Source organism: Mauremys mutica, chromosome 26 (genome assembly GCF_020497125.1).
Source record: "Mauremys mutica isolate MM-2020 ecotype Southern chromosome 26, ASM2049712v1, whole genome shotgun sequence".
Taxonomy (NCBI): Eukaryota; Metazoa; Chordata; order Testudines; family Geoemydidae; genus Mauremys; species Mauremys mutica.
The window spans coordinates 10,836,041-10,851,018 of NC_059097.1; the positions used below are offsets into that span (position 1 = coordinate 10,836,041).

Consider the following 14,978-nt stretch of genomic DNA (forward strand, 5'->3'; position numbering starts at 1 on the left):
GCTTCTTCCCCCACCGTACCCCAAACCTCTTCACCCCTCCAGCCATCAGTTGCCAGGCTTCCCTCGCTGCGAGCCCTTCCTGACTGCAGAGACCCTCTGAGCCAGTCGTGTGTCAGGGCTCAGCCCTCGGGCTGCGTCCTCAGGGCACTTTCTTCCTCTCTCGGGACACCACGCCACAGGGGCCCCACAAATCTACATTGCTCAGGCTTTGGCTTCAGCCCCTGGTGGTGGGGCTCAGGGCCCTGGACTTCAGCCCCATGCGCTGGGACTGGAGCTTTCTGCACTGGGCCTCAGTGAGTCTAATGCTGCCCTTGCTTGGCCCCTGCCCTGAAACCTGCTAGTGGCCCCCAGGGGGCCCAGGACCCCTAGTTGAGAACCACTGTCTTACCCCACGAATCACAGCAATGTTCAGGTTACTGCCAGTCATAGAATCATGGAATATCAGGGCTGGAAGGAACCTCAGGAGGTATCTAGTCCAACCCCCTGCTCAAAGAAACTATCAGAAGCCTGCATCCCAAGAAATGGGAAAAAATTCATAGGTAGGAGGTGTAGACCAAGCTGGATGAGCAAGCATCTCAGAGAGGTGATTAAGAAAAAGCAGAAAGCCTACAGGGAGTGGAAGATAGGTGGGATTAGCAAGGAAAGCTACCTTATTGAGGTCAGAACATGTAGGGATAAAGTGAGAAAGGACAAAAGCCATGTAGAGTTGGACCTTGCAAAGGTAATTAAAACCGATAGTAAAAGGTTCTATAGCCATATAAATAAGAAGAAAACAAAGAAAGAAGAAGTGGGACCGCTAAACACTGAGGATGGAGTGGAGGTTAAAGATAATCTAGGCATGGCCCAATATCTAAATAAATACTTTGCCTCGGTCTTTAATAAGGCTAATGAGGAGTTTAGGGATAATGGAAGGATGACAATTGGGAATGAGGATATGAAGGTAAATATTACCATATCCGAGGTAGAAGCCAAACTCGAACAGCTTAATGGGACTAAATCGGAGGGCCCAGATAATCTTCATCCAAGAATATTAAAGGAACTGGCATGTGAAATTGCAAGCTCATTAGCAAGAATTTTTAATTAATCGGTAAACTCAGGGGTTGTACCGTACAACTGGAGAATTGCTAACATAGTTCCTATTTTTAAGAAAGGAAAAAAAAGTGATTCAAGTAACTGTAGGCCTGTTAGTTTGACATCTGTAGTATGTAAGGTCTTGGAAAAAAATTTGAAGGAGAGGGTAGTTAAGGACATTGAGGTCAATGGTAATTGGGACAAAATACAACATGGTTTCACAAAAGGTAGATCGTGCCAAACCAACCTGATCTCCTTTGAGAAAGTAACAGATTTTTTAGATAAAGGAAATGCAGTGGATCTAATTTACCTTGATTTCAGTAAGGCATTTGACAGAGGCCCTGGAGGTTTTTCGCCTTCCTCTGCAGCATGGGGCACGGGTCACTTGGTGGAGGATTCTCTGCAGCTTGAGGTCTTCAAACCGCAATTTGGGGACTTCAGTAACTCAGACATAGGCTAGGGGTTTGTTATAGAAGTGGATGGGTGAGATTCTGTGACCTGCATTGTGCAGGAGGTCAGACTAGATGATCATAATGGTCCCTTCTGACCTTAAAGTCTGAGTCAAAGCAGGGCCAATCCTCAACTAAATCATCCCAGCCAGGGCTTTGTCAAGCCTGACCTCATGCCAAAGGACCAGTCACTTACTGAGGTCAATTGAATCTTAGATCTCACAACAAAGACAATACTTATAGCCAGACCTGTCATAACCTGTATTAAGACTTATTTAAAAGGAAAGGAGAGTTGTTTACAAAGTTAAAGCAGGTAATCCGATAGATGCAGACGAGTTACAGTCTTAAATTTCAAAAGGTAATAGAAGCTTCTATAATAAGCAAGCTCTGCATAGTCTTTAGGACTAACCCCGGCTAGGCAGCTGGGGATCTCTTGCTTATGCCTAGGAACTTTGCCCCCCAGAGTCCAAGCAGCATACAGATCCTCAGTTCCTTCTGAATGGGTTTTTTATCCCCTTCCTGCCATGTGCTCTGAGCTGCAAAGTCAGCTAATGGGAAGTCAAGAGCACAACAACTGTCTTTTGTTGTCTTTTTTGTTGTCTTTAACAGCCCATAATAGTCTATCTGGTGTTGATGAACCTTGTGAAAGTAGAATGAATTATATTGTAAAAATAAGAATGGATTAAAGAAATGCTGTATGTACCTTTAAGCAGAAATAAGAAATGTTGAAATACAGGTGCCAGGAAAAGAAACATTAGGCATAAACAATGGTGCTAATGGCGAAACATTAACAGAAGATGGGTAATAGTTAGTAAGGAAATAAGATATGCATACCTAGCCCAGGTAAACCTATCTGATTCTGCTTCCTTTGTTATCTTGTTAAGTTCTCATCCTTTTTGTGTCTTGCATGGTGCTCACATTATCTGGGTGTCATTAGCAGAGCGCTGTGCTAATAAAACAGAGTGTTCTGACAAACTGTGAGTCCTGAGTCTAACTTTGACAATTTGGAGGTTCCACCGAGATGGCAACTGTCTTCACTGGGGCTGTGTGATTCCTGACCGTTTTTGTAGGACGACCGTGGCAGCCGGCACCTGGGCATTTAGCCCGAGCGGTCCTCCACCAGAACAGAAAGGCACACGACCACAGTGAAGTCTACGCCATTGAACCTGTTGGTTCCCACTCTGTTCTGGTAGGGATCCCGGGATCTGACATCAGGAATCTGGTCAGGTAATTATTTCTGTGTTTTGTCCGGACTGAGGACTGTCCTGTCTCTGTGTCTATCCGTCCTCCTGTGGAGTGTTTGAGTCTGGGTGCCATCTCCGTCCGGGGATCGGCCAACCAAGGGGTTCCTGCCCCCGTGGTCTGAGTGAGTGGAATCAGCACAATCGCAGCCGCACTGCACTTTGGGTAAAACCCCTGGTGTGAAAGCAAGGGCGATTGAGGCAGTAGTCTGTGGGCTCCTTTTGTATGTTGCACCGGGCATCGCTCTGACGAACCCGAATTTCCTTCTTGTGCGATTGGTGTGTGAAGTCCTCCTGTATGGGTAACCAGACGTCTAAGTAGGGACAGTTCCCTAAACGAACGCCGGCTCATTTTATGTATTTAGGATGGGTCCAGACTCCTGTAAGAAGGGTCCGGACTCCTGTAAATTTCTGGAAAAATGGTCTAGGCTAACTCAGGGGGATCCCAAAACTCAGTGGCCACTGTTAAAATCTTGGAACAAAGACCGAGTGGACGTCTTAAAGGACAAACTCGGCCAACCTAAAACTAAATTGGCTAAAGAAGAGGTTAATTGTTTCATTCAGTGGTGGGAAGAGGCAAATAGTAGCAGGACAAAATCAAAACTCGCCTCTCTCAAATATTCAAATAATAAGTTAAAAGCTTTATTAAAAGCCTCCTCTCCCACCACCAGACCGAGCGCTCCCCTTTACCCCGTTCTCAAAAACCCACCCCGGATCGATGCAATCCCCTTAATACTCCCATCTCATTGTAAAAAGGACAAAAGTCCCTTGTTCTGTTCCCCTTTGTTGTCTGCCTCAAAAACTGATTCTTTAGTGTTCCACTACCAATTCAGCAAGGAGGGTGGGCTCCTCAACTGGCCCCCACCCTTCCTGGTCCCTTTCCTTAACATTTCTTTCAAAATTGTGAAGTGACCACAATATCACTCACAAACGGTTCATTGAAAAAAAAAAAAAGCAGGATCGGGCCCAGAAAAGCAGGCAAGCAACAGATAAAGAAACTGAAAAACAGGTTGGAAGCCCTAAGGGCATAGTGTCAGGAGTAAGAAAAGCAGTAAGTGCAGGCATGAACCCCTGGAACAATACTTAAATTGGTGAAATCTGAGGTGATAAAGGTGTTATTTTGGGAGATAAACAAGTGATTTAAGGAAAGAGAGTGAAAAGTTAACTCTACAGAAGCTGGAAAGAATTAAGCAGTTAAACTTTATGAAAATGTTAAAAAGGACCATGTTAAAGAGAGAGAATTCTTGGTTTCTTTGCAGCCATTCTGAAGGGAAAATGGGCCCTTTTCCAGAAGAATGCCTGTAAATAATCCAAATATATATACAGCTATGTAAAAACAAAACAGTGTAAAGGAATGTTAAGGAAAAGAAAATGTGTATGTATCTATTTGTCTGTGAAAACTTGTAAAGTTCTAAGAATCTAAACCAGCACATCTGGTTTGTAAAACTCCTGTTTTGTAGGTGTAAGATAAATTGGTTTTGTTTTTGTTTTTAATGCCACTAAAAATTCATTTGACTCTAATTCAAAGTTTCAAAACTGATAAACCTTTTTGCAAGACACAGGTAATTAGTGTTGTTTGGCTTTGGGATTTAGCATTTAACCCTTAAGGGGTAACTTGATTCTTTATAAAATTTAAAATGTTTTTTAAATAAAAACCAAGTCATGGCTGCAATAGGGCAGTCAAAATCAGGAGAATAGGGAGAGATTCTGGAGTCTTTTTGTTTGGTTGGTTGGGTTTTTTTGTAACAATAGCAAATAAGAGCTGTAGTGAGAGAATTAAAAAAAATAATTAACAGTGCCCCTCTGAAGCAACAGCAGAGGTGAGGTGCACAAAACAAAAAGAAGCAATGTTAAAAACACTGAGCCTTAAAATGGCTCTGTGTAATCAGACTGTCACTTTAATAACGGTACCTGAAAACTCTGTAAGAAAAAAGAAACAGTTACATCGTATGTAACAATTGATATGGCTAATGTTTAAAAAAAAAGTTGTAATATAGAAGGAATGTGCTTTTTCCCTAGGACATGTGCAGTGTATATTGTAAAAAGGGGTAAAAGAAATACAAATGAAATATGCTACTGAATTAAAATCCTATTAGGGCTCCAAAAAGTGCCGCAATAGACTGTGTTTTCTTTTTCAGATCTCTGTGTGTTTTGTAAACAGGAGTTGAAAGTGGAAAGAAATCAAAACTCTGGTGGAAGTTGATTGTGTCCTTTTTAAGACAGAGTCTCTGAGCTCTGCTGATGGCTTTGAATCCAAAAGCCAAGCCTGTGCTGATGCAAATTACCTAACTGATAAAGGAAGGTGAAAACTGCCAAAGGAAGGTGAAAACTGCCAGCACAAAAGAAATTGCCTAAATAAAAGACATGGTATAACAAGATCCCTTTAAGAGATTTGATGCTAAATGTTATTGTTAATATTAAACATTGAAATAAATTTAATGTTAGTAAGTACCCCTGTAACAACGTATAGTGTGTATGATTTTTGGAAAAATCCTTGAAGGTAATATGGTAATGATGCTTCTCAGCTATTACCTGTGAATAAACTTAAAGCTTAACACAGCAGGAAAAACATTACAAACTTGGTCTGCAATATAAAAAGAAAAACTTGAGATACACCACCTCATGAATTTAATAACTAAACAGTGGAATAATTTCCCCATAACCCTTAAAAAGTAGAAGCCATTAAAACCTGGCCTGCCTATTTAAAAAAAACAAAACAAAACAAAACAGGATAATAGGGGGTAATCCCTCTGTTTTGCCTGCAATCAGCAAGGGTATTTGTAAAAGAAAGTAATCTTTTAAGCGACAATCAATGCCACCCTGAAAGAGGTAGAAAAATGTTATTTTTGTCTTTCAGAAAATCAGAAAAAGCTAATACCAGCTACAGAACAACCTATTACAAAAACAAATAAAAGTTAAAAAAAAAAAACATACTGCAATAGCTATGGAATGTACTAAAATGCAGATATTTAGAACATAAGATGTTTTGGGTAATATCAGAGAATATTAAGGTTTTAATACATCTGTTAAAGCAAAGAAAAAGATAATTGTTTAATACTGCATCCAGTTATATTGATAGGTATGTCTCCAGTACGGTAAGACAAAATTTGTTAAGTGAAGAAATTGTTGTTCAAATTGCACACCAACAGGCTCTGGAAGCAAAGATATGGAAAGTTAGCCCACTCCACAGATTGCACCTGGGATCCTTCTGGCTACCTCAGACCTCAAGCCAGTGGGCTGGGGAGGAAGGAAAACCATTGGACACTAGAGGTTGTACCAAGTGGACTCCTCCAAAGTGGGTCTGCTTATCCTGCCTGTTGCTCCAAAGCCCGGTAGTAAAGACATCTCACTAGGATCCTGTATGTGGGATAAACATTAATAATTAGACCAAAGTACTGTATAACGGGCAATGTGTGTGTTAATTATTGGAGAGAAGTGTTTTAAAAGGATAAAAGTGTTAGCAACCCACCAGTAGACAAATGTACATATAATGTAAGTACTGTGTTTACCAATAATCACATTTACTATTTGCCACAACCAAAAAGTCTCAGCTTACTGTAAGCACTGATTTAGCTGAGTTCTCTATCAGTCTTGGCATTGAATGGCAAACAGTTACCAATCATCTGTTTAAAAAGGTAAAAAGGTAACATAGTTCCCAAAAACAAACAAACAAACAAAACAATGTGGGAAACAGAACCATTCATATTATACACGCAAATGGGGACATGTTAAGAATTGCCACTGCAGAAAGACATAACAGCTTACCATTGGTATAACATTTTCTGGATGGTCTCCCACAACTACTGGCACACTAATGTTACTACCCCTAATTGTTTTTGGTTTTAAATTGTATGTGTTTAATTGAAATGTTTAAAATGTGCTGGTGGATAAAACAAATGTATGCAAAGCTAGAGCCACAGACCCAAATCACCTCCCAGTATTTTCTATTATGTGGACTAAATAAGTGACACTGGTGATTAATAATCTTAGTGTCGAAAGGGGGATATGTAGGAGCTGGACTTTATAATGTATAATTTGATTTCATCCTGCTAGCCACCCTTTTTGAATAGCAGAAAGAAATGACCCTCTGGGACTATAAGATTCTGTTTTCCCATATGCATTACAAATTGGGCCCTCTCTAACTCTTTGTTTTAAGATTTAGGTAGTAAAAGACAGGATTCTCTATTGTGTCTATGTTAAGTAAATTAGAGAAACATTGAAGGCCAGGGTCTCAATGTAAATTGTCTTGGTTATTAATTGTAAAACTTAGCAAGGTTTAATTTGCAATGCCTTTTTTTGCTCGATATAAAATACTACTGTTTGTATTCTCAATCTGTTTGTGTGAATGACGAATGAATGCATCAGGAAAAGATAAGGTGTGAAGGCCAGAGTCAAGGAAAGAAGCAAAAAGACTTAAAGAGCATCAAAGAATCATCAGGCACTGCTTACTACCCAGACGGCTGTTAAACTGTCTGGCATCCGCAGCATGGATACATGCTTTGCCGTGTAAGAATGCACCACCCCCAGCGAACCAATCATCACCTCAGGACCACGCAGAATCAATTTTGACTCCAGAAGATGACGTAGAGGAACAGCCTGCAATACCTTACAATCTACGTTCTCGTAAGGGTTGCCAGAAGCAGACGACTACCTAAAGCAAGGCCCAAGAAAAAGCAGTAGTGAGCCTAGCGCCTGCTGCCTGGTGGACATAAAACTGTGACTACAGTTCCCTCAGTTGAAGTTGTCAGAACCAGAAGGGCCCTGCCTCCAACATGCACCTCTGGTGGTGCCTGTTCCTCGGCTGTTGGTGTCTGAAGGTCTGAGGAGTCCACAATGACAATTCTTTTATCCAGCAGCAAGTGTGGATTGCTCAGACCCTTAATATTTCTAAATGCTGGGTCTGCAGCCACATCCCAGCCCACTCTCAAACTGATGTTCCTGTCCTGGCTATCCCACTCAATTCCCCAGACCCACTGGAGGACCTTGTCCGTTTAACAGAATATGGAACAGTAATGACACCTGGGAAGAGACTATTGGCAGTTCCTTTAACCCACTTGGGGGAGTAATACACCAGGCAAAAAAGGCTCCTGAGGTTAAAAGAAGTAGTTAAAATAATGGCAAATAAAACTGAAGAAAGTTTAAGAGCCCTGGCCAAAGAAACAGGGGTGGTCTAACAGGTGGCTCTCCAAAACCGTCAGGCATTGTACATAGTGCTGGCGGCCAAAGGAGGGACCTGTGCTCTCACTGGAAAAAATGTTGTGTGTTTATACCTGACGATACCAATGAGGTAATAGATCATGCTAGCCACTTAGAACAAATCGCATATCTTCCCCATGAAGAGCCAAGTTCTTTATGGAAGTGGCTAAGTAACCTGTTCAATTTCTCTGGCATAGGAAACGGGTTGTTTCAGGGAGCCCTGACTATCCTGTTTGGAATCCTAATAATTTTTGTATGTTTTCAGTTAGTCTCCTGTTGTACCCAAAATTGTGTAAGGCATGCCACTCAGGTGACTGTCCCAGAACAGAGTGCTAATATGATAATTTTGAATATTGCTGATGAACAAAGAGATAAAGAACGGTTAATATGTGGAACCCAGTAAAATTTTGGTCATGGTGTGAGCTTGACCAAAAGGAGGGATTGTGAAAGTAGAATTAATTATATTGTAAAAATAAGAATGGATTAAAGAAATGTTGTATGTACCTTTAAGAAGAAATAAGAAATGTTGAAATACAGGTGCCAGGAAAAGAAACATTAGGCATAAACAATGGTGCTAATGGTGAAACATTAACAGAAGATGGGTAATAGTTAGTAAGGAAATAAGATGTGCATGCCTAGCCCAGGTAAACTTATCTGATTCTGCTTCCTTTGTTATCTTGTTAAGTTCTCACCCTTTTATCTGTATAAATAAGATAGTTTGTGTCTTGCATGGTGCTCACATTATCTGGGTGTTATTAGCAGAGCGCTGTGCTAATAAAACAGAGTGGTCTGACAAACTGTGAGTCCTGAGTCTAACTTTGACACTACCCAAGAGACTCAGCCAGAGCCTGAAATATAACCTAGTGCACCAGCGGAGAGCGGTTCACAGTCAACGGAAACAACCTCATCACCTACATCGCTTCCAGAGGGACCAAGCCCAAGTCCACAGTCTAAGGAGGAACTAGTGTCTCCAGCCTCAAGGGAACAGTTCCAGACTGAGCAGGAAGCCGATGACAGCCTTAAGAAAGCTTGGGCGGCCACGGAGCAACCCACTGCCTCTCAGCTCTTCTAACCGATCCCAGTTTGTTGTAGAACAAGGACTTTTATATAAGGAGATTCTTTCTGTTGGACACCAGGAAGGCTGGCATCCTCAAAAACAGTTGGTAGTTCCAACTAAGTACTGGGAAAAGCTCTTAAGCTTGGCCCATGATCATCCCAGTGGTCATTCTGGGGTGAACAGAACCAAGGACAGGTTGGGGAAGTCCTTCCACTGGGAGGGGATGGGCAAGGACGTTGCCAATTATGTCCGGTCTTGTGAGGTTTGCCAAAAGGTAGGAAAGCCCCAAGACCAGGTCAAGGCCCCTCTCCAGCCACTCCCCATAATTGAGGTCCCATTTCAGCGAGTAGCTGTGGATATTATGGGTCCTTTCCCAAAGAAGATCCCCAGAGGAAAGCAGTACATACTGACTTACGTGGACTTTGCTACCAGATGGCCGGAAGCAGTAGCTCTAAGCAACACCAGGGCTAAAACTGTGTGCCAGGCCTTAACTGACATTTTTGCCAGGGTAGGTTGGCCCTCCGACATTCTTACAGATTCTGGAACAAATTTCCTGTCAGGGACCATGAAAGACCTGTGGGAAGCTCATGGGGTGAATCACTTGGTTGCCACCCCGTACCACCACCAAACCAATGGCCTGGTGGAGAGGTTTAATGGAACTTTGGGGGCCATGATCCGTAAATTCGTAAATGAACACTCCACTGATTGGGATCTAGTGTTGCAGCAGTTGCTATTTGACTACAGGGCTGTACCACATCCCAGTTTAGGGTTTTCACCATTCGAGCTTGTGTATGGCCACGAGGTTAAGGGGCCATTACAGTTGGTGAATTAGCAATGGGAGGGGTTTACACCTTCTCCAGGAACTCACATTCTGGATTTTGTAAGCAACCTACAAAGCACCCTCCGACATTCTTTAGCCCTGGTTAAATGAAACCTAAAGGATGCTCAAGCAGAGCAAAAGGCCTGGTATGATAGACATACCAGAGAGCGTTCCTTCAAAGTAGGAGACCAGGTTATGGTCTTGAAGGCACAACAGGCCCATAAGATGGAAGCGTCATGGGAAGGACCATTCACGGTCCAGGAGCGCCTGGGAGCTGTTAACTACCTCAAAGCATTTCCTAATTCCTCCTTAAAGCCTAAGGTGTATCATGTTAACTCTCTAAAGCCCTTTTATTCCAGAGACTTACAGGTTTGTCAGTTTACAGCCCAGGGAGCAGATGACGCTGAGAGGCCTGAAGGTGTCTACTACGAAGGAAAAAGTAATGGTGGTGTGGAAGAGGTAAACCTCTCCACAACCCTGGAACGTCTACAGCGGCAACAGATCAAGGAGCTGTGCACTCGCTTATGTGTTTTATTAATCTGTTTATTTTTAAAGTTCTGGGAAGAAATCATCGCCAGAGTGGGTCCCCCACTGTCTGCGATTTGGGGGGCATGTCATAAACAGATAGTTAAGAGTTAAGGTCTCTTTTACCTGTAAAGGGTTAACAAGCTCAGTAACCTGATGAGCACCTGACCAGAGGACCAACCAAGGGACAAGATAATTTCAAATCTCTGTGGAGGGAAGTCTTTGTCTGTGTTCCTTGTTGGGTCTTTGTTCTCTTTTTGGATCTAAGAGAGGCCAGACATATCTCCAAGTTTTCCTGAAGTATTTTCTTCTATTCAGTATAGTGAGTATTAGAAAGGCAGTTTAGTCTTATAATTAATTTCTACATTTGCAATTGTATGTTTGCTGAAGAAATATCTTTATTTCTGTTTGCTGTTACTTTGATTATTCTGAGAAAGGGGGGGGGGGAGGGAGAAAGCCTCTCCAGGTTTATAAGCTAGACCCTGTATATTTTTCATCCTGGTGTTACAGAGAAAGTGTACTTACTTACTTACTTTTTTTTAATAAAATCCTTTTCTTTTTAGAACTTGATTGATTTCTTCCCTTGTTTGGATTTTCAGGGGAAGGGAAGGGGGATAGGGAATCCCTCTTTGTGTTAAGATTCAAGGAGTTTGGATCTGTGTTCCCCAGGGAAAGTTTGGGGGAACAGGGAGTGTGCCAGACACTAAAAACTTGGCTGGTGGCAGCTTTACCAGATCTAAACTAGGATTTTAGTTTAGAGGAGTCCATGCAGGTCCCCATCTTGTGGACGCTAAAGTTCAAAGTGAGGAACAAACCTATGACACTGATATTGGAATAGCCTCCAGTTTTGGTGTCCTCATTTGAAAAAGATATTGTGAAATTGGAGCTAGAGCAGCAAAAAGCCACCAAAATGTTCTGAGGGCTGGAGAAAAATGCCTTCTAGGGAGCTATTGAAAGAGCTCAACCTGTCCAGCTTATCAAAAGAAGATTGAAAGGTGACTTCACTGAAGTGTTGAAGTGTCTTAATGGAGAGAAAAGATTGGGTATTAAAGGGCTCTTGAATCGAGCAGAGAAAGGCCTAACAAGACCCAATGGCTGGAAGGTGAAAAGAGACAAATTCATATTACAACTAAGGCACAAATATTCAACAGTAAGGATGATTCACCATGGGAACAAGCTACCAAGAAAAGTGGTGGATTCTCCATCTCCTAAAGGTAATAATTGGAGATATATCAATCTCCTAGAACTGGAAGGGACCTTGAAAGGTCATTGAGTTCAGCCCCCTGCCTTCACTAGCAGGACCAATTTTTGCCCCAGATCCCTAAGCAGCCCCCTCAAGGATTGAGCTCACAACCCTGGGTTTAGCAGCCCAATGCTCAAACCACTGAGCTATCCCTCCCCCACTCCTGATGTCAGTCAATGAAGACTAGATGCCTTTCTGGAATTTGTTTGCCCCAAAAGTAGCTCTTGTGTCCTACAGGAGGCCTGTGATATGCAGGGGGTCAGATTAGATGCTCTAATGGTCTCTTCTGGCCATAAAGTCGGCTCATTTCTGAAAAACTGAGTGTAGCTTTGGGAGCAGTGTCTGATGTTTCCCTGTCTAGCCGGCTTGCTGCCTAGAACGAACGCTCCTTGAGTGGGGTGATCCCCAGGGAGTAGCTCAAACCTCCAAAGTGCCTGGCCAGGGGCAGGACATTGGCACAGCAAGGGAGGGGTGTGGCAGTGACATCACAAAGGCCTTTTGCAGGACCTCAGACTATTGGTCCAAGGCGGTGGGGAGGTGGTGACCTCACAGAGAGATGCTGACATCAGCCAGGCAGGACAGGGGCGAGGGGCCAGGGAGACCTCAGAGACCCCTGTGGCTTTGCTCCAGCAAGTCTCCTTCTCCAGGTCTCTCTTTGAGGACTGAGAGAGTATTCGGGTTCACGGACGTGAGCACCAGCAGGAACCTCTTTCGAGTTTTCTCCTTCCCTTTTAGTGATTTTACTAGAAAACAGCCGTCCCTGTTTAGAAGGTAAGAGCCTCCTGGAGGGAAGGGGTGTCATAGGGGCGTCACAGTTTGGACGCTGGGGCCTCCCCAATGTAAGGAAGTTCCCGCCCCCTGCTCTGTGTTCGCAGGGCCGGAGAGCAGCATTCCACGGCAGTGATTTGCTCCTGGCTGCCGGAGCAGAGCAGCAGGCTCAGCTGTCAGAACTTCCCTGCGCGATGAAAGGGGAGGGGCCCAGCCTCTGTAGCAGGAATGCAGGGCAGGCGAGTTCACGGCGGGCATTGTGGGATACTGGCGGAGGCCAGTTATGGTGATACAAAGAACAGCAGCATCTACACTGACACTTTGTTGCTTTAAGTTTGCTGCAAAAGGCTCTAGGCTTCTTGTTGAGGTGGTTTTATTTTGTCGCCAAAACAGGGCAGTTTTGTCACCAGACATGGCATTGCCGTGTGTGCACCAGCCACAAACTGCCAACCGAGGGAATGTAGTGTTTTTTTCACACACCTGAGCAATATAATTCTGCTGAAACAACTTTGTAGTGCAGACCTGGCCAAAGATTCACTCACACACAGCTTGCAAGGAAAACCTCACCTGCTCCTCTGCTTTGCAGAATCCAAACACAAGGAAAGCTTGTCAGGCCCTGGTGGGGATGGCAGGGAGTCAGGTGTGGGCAGACAGTGTCCTTTAGCCATAGGCAGGCCCCATGGCTTAGCTGGCTAAAGCACCTGTTTTGTAAACAGGAGATCCTGGGTTCAACTCCCAGTGGTGCCTTATTAAGTAGCTCTTGGAGCACCTGGTATTGGCTACTGTCAGAGGACAAAACAGAGAGCTAGATGGTCCAGTCCAGTATGGTTTAAATTACACTCACAGGCACTAATAGAGTTACTGAAAGTTTGGGAGTTAAGAGCTGATAGGTCAGTGGTCCAGTCCCCTCTCAGATGACCCCCTCCCTCTGGGACAGGGGCAGGTCTGGGCTCTCACACCAAATGGCTCATTGTGGCTGCCAGAATCTGTGGGCAGCTCATTTAGTTTACGCCCAGGATTGAGTCCTGCTTTGTGCACTGTGTCTGAGAATGAAAATCCTAAACCACCCTTTGAAATAATGAAAGCAGCAGGATGTGTTTCTGTCCCTGCCCCAGAGCAGACAGACCAATGGAGAAATGCCATGAGTCCAGGGTAATACTCCCCAGCGGTTTTACCATTTCCACTTGCTAAACCCCCTCCCAACCTTCTGGGCTCCTGGAGCAGGGGACTGAGCCTGAGCTGAGACACGGACACTGCAACTTTACAGCCCAAGCCGCATGACCCTGATTAATGTGACACGGGCCAGTCATGGGTGTTTCATTGCACTGTAGATGTAGCCTAATGTTATGTCTACACTATGATTAACACACCAGGGCACCTGTCGCAAAGCCCAGGTCAGCTGACTCAGGCTTATGGGGCTTGGGCTCCAAGACTATAAAATTACAGTGCAGACATATAGGCTCTACATTTGCCTTTTTCCAATCATCCGAGACCTCCCCCAGATGCCACGATTTTTCAAAGATAATGACCACCGGCTCTGCAGTCACATCTGCCAACTCCCTCCGGACCCTCAGATGCATTAAATCTGGAACCAAGAACTTGGTCATGTCCAGCTTTTCTAAATAGTCCTTAATCTGTTCTTTCACCACTGAGGGCTGCTCACCTCCGCCCCATACTGTGCTGCCCGTGTCTGTGAAGACCGAGGCAAAAAAAGCATTGAGCACTTCAGCTTTATCCACATCATGTCACTAGGTTGCCTGCCCCATTCAGTAAGGGGCCCACACTTTCTCTGACCTTCTTCTTTTTGCTAACACACCTACGCAGAAATTGACTTGGAAGCTAATCAAAAGAAGTTCCATTTGAAATACAAATCATTCAAATCAATCCTGGGTCAGTTTTCTCCTCTACTCTACTTCTCACACACATTCCCCCACCCCAGCCTTTGGAGTGAGGTTTTACAGCCGGACATTTTAGGCCAAGGGGGGTAAGTTAAATCAAAGAAGCTTTTCAGGATTAGCCCCAATTTCCTATATTACTAACAAAAAGAAAAACAAGACAAGTTTTATTTCTCCAGTATAATTCAGTTGATCACACAATTAAGTCTCTTCTTCGTTACAGAGTAACTTCGTGTTTAATTTCATTTTCATTGGTAATAATAAATCCTCAACAATTAAAGAATTCTCTCATTATATGGTAGTTTTCCTTTAATCCCCCTTTCCACCAATGAACCCTTGAGTACAGTTGTGGTTAGGGATTAGATCAGGGGTGGGCAAATTTTTGGGCCCGAGGGCCACATCTGGGTATGGAAATTGTATGGGGCCATGAATGCTCACAAAATTGGGGGTTTGGGTATGGGAGGGGGTGAGGGCTCTGCCTGGGGTTGTGGCCTCTGGGGTGGAGCCAGAAATGAGTTCAGGGTGTGGGAACGGGCTCCAGGCTTGGACAGGGGATTGGGGTGGGGCGAGGGATGAGGGGTTGGGGGTGCAGGAGGGTGCTCCAGGCTGGGACTGAGGGGTTAGGAGACTGGGAGGGCAGGGGCAAGGGAGGGAGTCAGTCTCTGGTTGTCACTTACCTCAAACAGCTCCTGGAAGCAGCAGCATGTCCCCAC

The 14,978-nt window shown here is 44.0% G+C and overlaps 1 protein-coding gene and 1 non-coding gene across 2 annotated transcripts in view; one reads left to right on the forward strand and one right to left on the reverse strand.

The window, feature by feature from the left end:
• LOC123356632 overlaps nucleotides 1-14,978 on the reverse strand; it is a 1,710,063-nt gene that overhangs the window by 68,806 nt on the left and 1,626,279 nt on the right.
• On the forward strand, nucleotides 13,044-13,117 carry TRNAT-UGU. The gene has a single exon. It is a non-coding gene; the product is annotated as a tRNA-Thr (tRNA).